Raw genomic sequence first — 7674 nt, forward strand, 5'->3', positions numbered from 1 at the left:
CTGAGATCTCAAATTCACTTCTCCAGCCTCAAAGGCAGGGCTCTGCAGTTCCCTTCTGTAGGTGCATTGTCTTTACTCAATACAAAGAATAAAACAATTCCTACCAACATACTTGGGTCGGAAGGGGTTTCCCAAGTTAACATACAGATGTGTTTGCTTATGGTAACACAGGGCTCCAGTCCCATGGCAGCCAGCTGTTAAAACTCTAAATAGCCCTTTCATAGATGCAGACAGAAAGGAGTGGTTTTAGATACTGAAGAACAAGTTTCGTGAAAGTAGGAAGTAGTAATTATCTAGTTCAGGCTCTTATTAGTTGGTGACAGGAAAATAAGTAGTTGAACAGCTGTGCAGGAACACAGAAAATGAAGAAGTTGGCTGAAAGGAATCTGTGCACTTTGTCTGCAGCCCCTAATGTAATCCCACATGAGAACCCAGAGTAAAAGGAATTACTGGTTAGAAGTTATTTCAGCTGGGGCAGGCTTTGGCCTTGCATCATACACAAGATATCAAGATGTGCTCCAAAAGAAATTAATGGATGGTGAATTTGGCACTTCTCTTATACTAGATTACAGGGTAAAATCATGGCGCTGTCTTGGGCAAGTAAAGAAGGCAGTTTGCAGAAAGGGAAAACATGGTTTCAGAGATTGGATTGTATTTGGTAGTGGCTGAGCTAGGCTGTGAGCAGCCTGGGTCTGGGAGTGGTTTCCTTCCATCTCACAGCCGGTGTCAGAACAGCAAACTTCTGCACAGGGCTGTGGGAGTTACTCTAGGTCACTTATCTCTCATTTTTATTAGCAACCGGGCTAACAAAGTAGTATGCTTGTTAAATTTGCTGTCAACAGGAAGCTGGACAGATGTGAAAGATAAGATAGCATTAGAATTCAGAATAGTCTTGGCAACTTGCAGAAATGGTTGCAACAGGGAGGAGATAGGGAAAGACAAGATCCTTTTCAGCAAGGCACCAAATTTAGATGGGGTTGAACAACTGTGCTGGGCCAACTTGTTAGTCCTTCTGATAAGGGAGCTGGGAGTTCGCCCTGCCAGTAGGAGAAAAGTGAGCTTCAGGCTAAGGTTCACAAACGGTGATGTGTTTGGCAAGGCTCACGAGGTGCAGGTGCTCCTGGGAAGCACAGGATTTAGTACACAACTCGAGATACTGTGCTTAGGAGTGCAGAGTCCAGTCCAGAGGGGCATGGCTGATATGTTGGAACATGGGAAAATGCACTCGGGAGCACTAAAAGAATCGAGATTGAAATCTTGTGGTAGACTGGGCTTAAATTGCAGCTAGGGTGAGTGATACTTTCTCCTGAGGCCAAGGACTGGGAATCACTGAACAGATGTGTGGAGAGATGGTCACTTCCACACATGCAGATCTGTTAAGAGTAAGCATCTATCAGGAGTGATGGTTGCATTTCCCTTGCCTCAGAGTGAGATGAAAAGGCCGGCTGGCTTTCCACAGTCCTTTCCTGTCCTGTTTTCCTTTGCATCTGTACAACTTGGATTTCCAAGCAAGCCTAAGTTGCCAGGTAAATAACTGCTGGAGGAAGACTTGAGAAGAACGTGTCAAGGAAAGCACTCGGGGGCAGAAACAGGAGCTCCCAGTGCATGGTTCAGCTATAACACGTAGATCCTATCCAGAGTTGCCATTTGCCAGAAAATAGGCCTCTGTTTTGTAAGCTTGGCCTAAATCATCGTTGTGAAACACCTACATCTGTACCTGACTGTGTCCAAGTCCATTTTGGCAGGGCGGTGCCTGCTGACTTCACCTGCAGCTGGAAAATAAAGGTAAAGGTGCTGAGGGAGCTGTTGGGGCAACAACAGGCCAGGCCCTGCAGAACCTCTGACAACACAGCTTTGACCAAAAGTCCTTGGTGGTGAGTGGCAGATCTCCTCGAAACTTTTTCATGAGCTCATTTTGCGTACTATACGGTGTTCAGTTTATAAAAGTACCCAAGTGTGTGTAGATCTTGCTGTGCTTGCACGCTGGGCTGTCAAAGCAGTCTCGGTTCTCTCGTTGGAGGTCATCCAGTGCCACTTGGATTACCTGGGACATTTCCTTCAAGCTCATGTCTTGTGCTTAAAAAGAGACAAATGGGTTGGGTATGTGGCACACACAGGACCTGGTACAGGAGCTGTGGGCTCTTCCACCACGTATCCATGTGCCTTTTCCTTAACCAGCATCAAATAGCCAGGGGCTGGGACCCTGCCCCTGTGGCTACTTATTCTGGGACCCTTTGGTGGAACTCGTTGGTTGTTTAACACACACAAAATACGGTTTCAGAGGAGCGTTGCTACCATATGCTTAGCAGCCCATTCTGGTGTTTCCAAAGCGAGTTTTGACATCAGTTGTTTTGGAGTTTGTGTGTAATTAACATCATCCAAGCTACTGCTCCCACCACCATCTGGTCAGCACAGCAATCGCTGGTATGCTGAAAGCTGGTATTTACGAGGGGAAAATGAGGGTGCTTTCACTATCTGCAGCACTGTTTTGTGTGGGATTTTTGCTAGTGAAAAGTAAGTTAGGGCTCTGTGCCATGAGTGATTTGAGCTGGAGGAGCACAAACTCTGTGGAGATGAGTTGAAAACTTCCATAAGACAGCATTTAATTTTTCATCCTATTAAAACCCAGACCACAAGATTAAATGTTTTATGACATCTCAGTTCAGACAAAGAAATGAAGTGCCCTGATTCAGGTAAGCTTGCCTGATGTTGGCTGATGATGAGCATTTAAATTGAGGGCTGTGCTGCTGGGTACTCCAAACTTGTGTCCTACTTGCTGAAACTGACGTGGCTGAACCCCTCCCTGCAGTAGTGTGGAAGAAAAAAAATACCCCCAGCACACCCATTTGTGGGCTGGGGAGACATCCAACTGTCCAAGCTGCCTTTCTTCTTCATCTTTGCTCTTGAACCTGCTTCATTTTACCACCACTGTACGTCAGGTGAGGTTTCTGACATCTTTGGAAGCATCAGAGCTGCAGCTCATGGCTAGGCAGCTATGGCAATACCTCTCTTGGATTTTTTTTTTGCAGCTCATGAGGCTGTAGTTCAGGATACAATGGCCTGATTTTGGTGCGTGACCCTGCTTCACTCTCCCAGTGGCTTTTTCCATGCACAGTAATGAAATGTCTTCCCCTGGTACAGAACACGTGGGTACATGAACAGAGAACCTTGCATAATGCAGAGGTGCATGAGAGTGAATTACAGCTCTGCAGGCAGCTTTACATCTGCTGTTTGCCAGTTCTAGGACTTGGCAATTTTAATCTCCTTTCATGCCTAGGTAGCATGGATTTTACTTTTGTGTGTGTGGCTATTACAAGATCTACTTCTGTTCTTCTTCCCCGCACCCCCATCAATCCATTCTGTGCCCCATGCACACGTGCTGCTGATTTGTGTCCACCATCCCCACTCATTTTGGAAATTCCGTTTCAGAACAGCACATATGCAATTTTCAGAGGGTTGAGCTGCTGAAGTCTCAAACGTAGAAGAAGAGTTTACAAACTGTTATTTATCCCAGCCCTTAATGCAAGGTCAAAGTTGGATTAAATCTTACAGGAACTACAAATGCTCATTAGCAACACCAGCTCTGTGACAATCACAGCAACCTTGCCAAAATTAAGTCCCTATTGATGCTCAGACTGAGTAGGATGACTGTGAAGAGGTGGTGGTGGTATGTTTATTTTTTAAGTAAAGCAGAGTATCCTTATCTTTGTCTGAAGAATGCTGAACCAATTCAGTATACATATATTATATATATTTGTAACAAATGGAAGAAATCAGCCCAAAGCAAGCACCTGACATGGAAAAATTTCAGCCTGAACACCTTTAAGCCATTGAAAACAAGTTTAAAAACAGGGTCTTTTAATGGAAAAATGTCCGGCAAATATTCTTAGAGCTCTTCTCTGTCATCTAGGGCAGGGTGAGAGTGTCCCACTTGTCTGCCTAATGCCAGTGTTCTGATTTCAAATGTTATATTGGAGTGTGTCTAGGACATGAGAAAATGGGGACAGAAGCAAGAGGGGAAAACGTGGAAATCAACAGAAATAAAGAGAAATCTGAATAGAAAAAAAAAAATCCAATATAGATAATTTAAACCAGAAGGTTTGTGGCAAGCTGTCAGAACTGCAGCAAGTGCAAGTTGTCCTCCCCTGTTTGTTGTTGTTGCTGAGGTTTTTTTGATCTGAAACATATTCCTTCGAAAGGAAGGCATTTCCATCAGCCTACCTTAGTGAAGGCTAATGGGAACAGCTGTGATAATCTTTGTATCCTGTTTGCCAAGAAGAGTTTCCTAAAACTATTTGCTCTTCGAGAAAGGAACGCGCTTTTAAGCCACAAGCAGGAAAGGGCTGGGGATGCAAGTCTTGTTTGTGCATACACAAAGCTGTCTAGACCTTGAACTCCTTAAGGCTTGTACCTTTCTTGCATAGTAAGAGCTGTTAAGAATGGTGGCAGTGACCCTGGTGCCTCTCAGACGGGAATTGAGCCACACTTCGGTGTATTTTTTTTCCTGGTTAATTTGTCTGATGCTGTGTTTTCGTCTACTCACAGCATTCAGAGCTGCACCTGTTCCAAATTCACTTGCAGGTGGTGGCCGCAAGCCTCATTTTTACACGTTCAGGTTAACTCCTCTGGGCCAAAGGGTTGTTCCCTGCTGGATCTGATTGCACTTTCTTCACCCAGGCACTTGTCGACCCAACGTCAGGAGCAAAGGGCATCTCGTGAGCCGGAGCACGGTTCCCCAGCAAAGGAGACACCCAGGCTGGGGGGAGGATGACCTTGAATACACAAGTGGAACAAGCCAGGCGTGGGGACAAAAGCGGGCTATAATCCATTTTGTGAGTGGCCAGCTGTTGGGCTGCCCCACTCGCCCCACAGATGCAAACAGGGGGCTGCAGCAGGGCAGCTGGGCCCCAGCCATCGCGGTGAGCTGGGCTTTGTGACTTGGGCTTGCTCATTAGCCAGGCTGCTTGCTGAGCTGCTGCACACCCGTGGTGTGTCGGGACAGGGCTTGCCCTTTGCCAGCTGAAACTTTTAGCTCTGGGTGGGCACAAAGGCACCACAGTTTTTTGGGGGGGTTCCCCAGGGAGCCAGTGGCCTTTGTAAAGCCATGTGAACACTTCCCCCTAACCAACCACCCTGTCCTCCTTCATCCAGCCTTCATCTCTTCATTGCAATGAGGATGGTGTTTCCATCACTGCCCCACACTGAGATGCCAGCTCAGCATCCTGCCCCACGCTAAAGGCAGGAGGGCTGCCTGGGCGCGGGGAGCAGATGCATGCTCAGCATGCAGCAGGTGAGCTTACAATACAAGATCCTACACCCCACAAAACCTCTTGGGGGTACCCCACAGACCTTTCACGCTCCTATTTGCTCACAGAGCTTTCTCAGCCACGCAAGGGTGAGAGGCAGGATGGCAGCAGGAGTGACCGCCGTGATCCTAGGGGCCAGGAGGAGCTGGAGCAGCCTGCAGCCCCCGATAGCAATGCTCTCCCTGCAGCTGTGTCCGCCAGGCTCTGGCCCTGCCACAGGCTCGCTGGCTCCCCGCCAGTCGCTGCTGGGACGTCAGTTGAGTTTCTTATCATTTCCAAACAGCATTGCATCCTTAGCATTTCCAAACAGCAGCGCTCCACTTTGAAGCCCACAGCAAAACCAGCCCCTTCTTTGGGGCAGAGGTGGGAGTAGGGCTGGAAAAATACAGCTGGCACATCACCTGTTTGAAGGCTGAGAGCTGGGGCTAGGGCTTCGGGAGGTGTTGAAATCCGCCCTGCAAACCTTGAGCTGCTAGCACTCGGGTGAATGGATGGGCTCAAGTGTTTGGCTGCACTCTTTGGGGAGGTGGGGGACACAAGAAAGGGGGTGCGGGTGGCAGTGGGGGTTGATGGGGGGCTGTGCTTGTGGTGAGATGTTTGTGGGGAGGGAGGTGGTCTTGGGCAGGCAGGTTGGTCGGTGGGATTCCAAAGCCAAAGGAAAACAGCAGATCATGGATGAAATGGATGAAAGAGAGATGTTCTTTCAGACGTTGAACCAGGTTTGAGCTGTGTAACCCATGAAGGAATTCACTGTGTTTGGCAGCAGTACCAGTGGCACATGATGACATTTATGGGTGTGCAGTGGGTGTTATTCTCCCATCTTCTCCCCATCCTAAACACTCGAGTAACCCGATGCATCTTTCAGATCCTCTCGGCCCTCTGCCATCTACTCCTTGGAGCTGCTGCTGGGGAGCGACCGCAGAAAGCAAAGCCCACATCTCTGCAGGGCTTTTCCTGGAAAAGTGAGCTGCTCTTAGGTTTTTGTGTGTTTGGGCACTCATCCTCCACTTGTCACTGTATCACTGGAGAGTCAGTGCTTCTTCTGATGTTAATTCTTGCAAACAGCTCTTACTGTCTAATTTTAATGCCTTTTGCAAGTAACTGGTCTAGGTATTTAACCGATTCCTACAAGGACAGTCCGGGCTAGTAGGAAAATACCATGCCTTTCTAGGATGTCTTTGCTGTCTGGGAGAAGTTATTCAATATTTTCAGTAAAAAGGTTTTTAGAATCTCCATTAGTTGGCTTTTTTCACCCCCTCACCTTTGGAAGTGAAATGGGAGGTCTGCTTAGAGCAGGAATCCAGTGTTTCCCTAATGAGGTTAAGCAACTAGATGAAAATTAATGAAGACCATAATATGTCCTGGCCTAGGCGTTTCAAGCAGCAGCCTGTGCTTTCCAGACTGGGAGTAACTCAGCCTCCTGGCTATCATTTTCTTGCAGCAGGAATAGAAATAGCCTTATTTTTCCAACCACAGGACTGCCAGGATGATTCTGGGCTGTGGCAAGGGCAGACTTCCTCCAAGAAGCTGCATTCCCTGATGTCTTCTACCTGGACACTGCAATGCTGATGCACACAATTTCCACAGCGTTCTTAGGCTTCACTCGTGTCCTGTGCTCCATCTAGCCCTTAAGGCAGCACCCTGAAACCTCCGAGGGATCCCAGGGCAGAGCTGGGCACAGATTTCGGTTGAAGCAGTTTAACGAACGCCAGCCTCATTGTGCTGCGTTGTTTTTGTGGGTGTCTGCACCTTTCAAGTGAGCTCCAATTAGAAGAGGGGGGGAGAGGAGAGGGAAAGAAAGGGGAGTAAATAGAGGCAAAAACGATTCAGCTCTCAGAAAATCCGCAGCCTGTTTGTCGGACAGATGGAGCCAGGCAGTGGATGGCTTTGCTGCAGCCTGGCCCCCGAGCAGGTGGGTATTTTGGAAGCGATGAGCAGTTTGCCCCCCTAATTCGCGGCGGCGCGGCTCACACCGGACATATGTCCATAACAACTCCGCTTGGCTCCTGCTGTCGCAGGAATCGGAACGCTCTCGCCCCTCCCCACCTGCTCTGGAAAGAAATCGCCGGAATAAAAAACAAACAAAAATTTAGGGACACTTGTTGCACTGGAGTGGGAAGGACAAACGAGGGCTCAGAGGCACACGGGCATGATTTCACTTAGGGGCTAATTGCTGAGCAGCTTTCATTAAGAGACCATCGTGGTTGGCCCAGCAGCGTTCTGAACGTATATGCAGATGGGCAGATGGCCCTTTGCTGTGCTACAGACAGACGCATCTAATGTTACAGATGGATTATTATGTTGATTCGTTGCTGAAAGAAAAACTTATCCCACAATAGGGCGTTCGTTTGAGCACGGTTCCTTCTCG

The sequence above is a fragment of the Oxyura jamaicensis genome, chromosome 4 (assembly GCF_011077185.1).
Source record: "Oxyura jamaicensis isolate SHBP4307 breed ruddy duck chromosome 4, BPBGC_Ojam_1.0, whole genome shotgun sequence".
Taxonomy (NCBI): Eukaryota; Metazoa; Chordata; class Aves; order Anseriformes; family Anatidae; genus Oxyura; species Oxyura jamaicensis.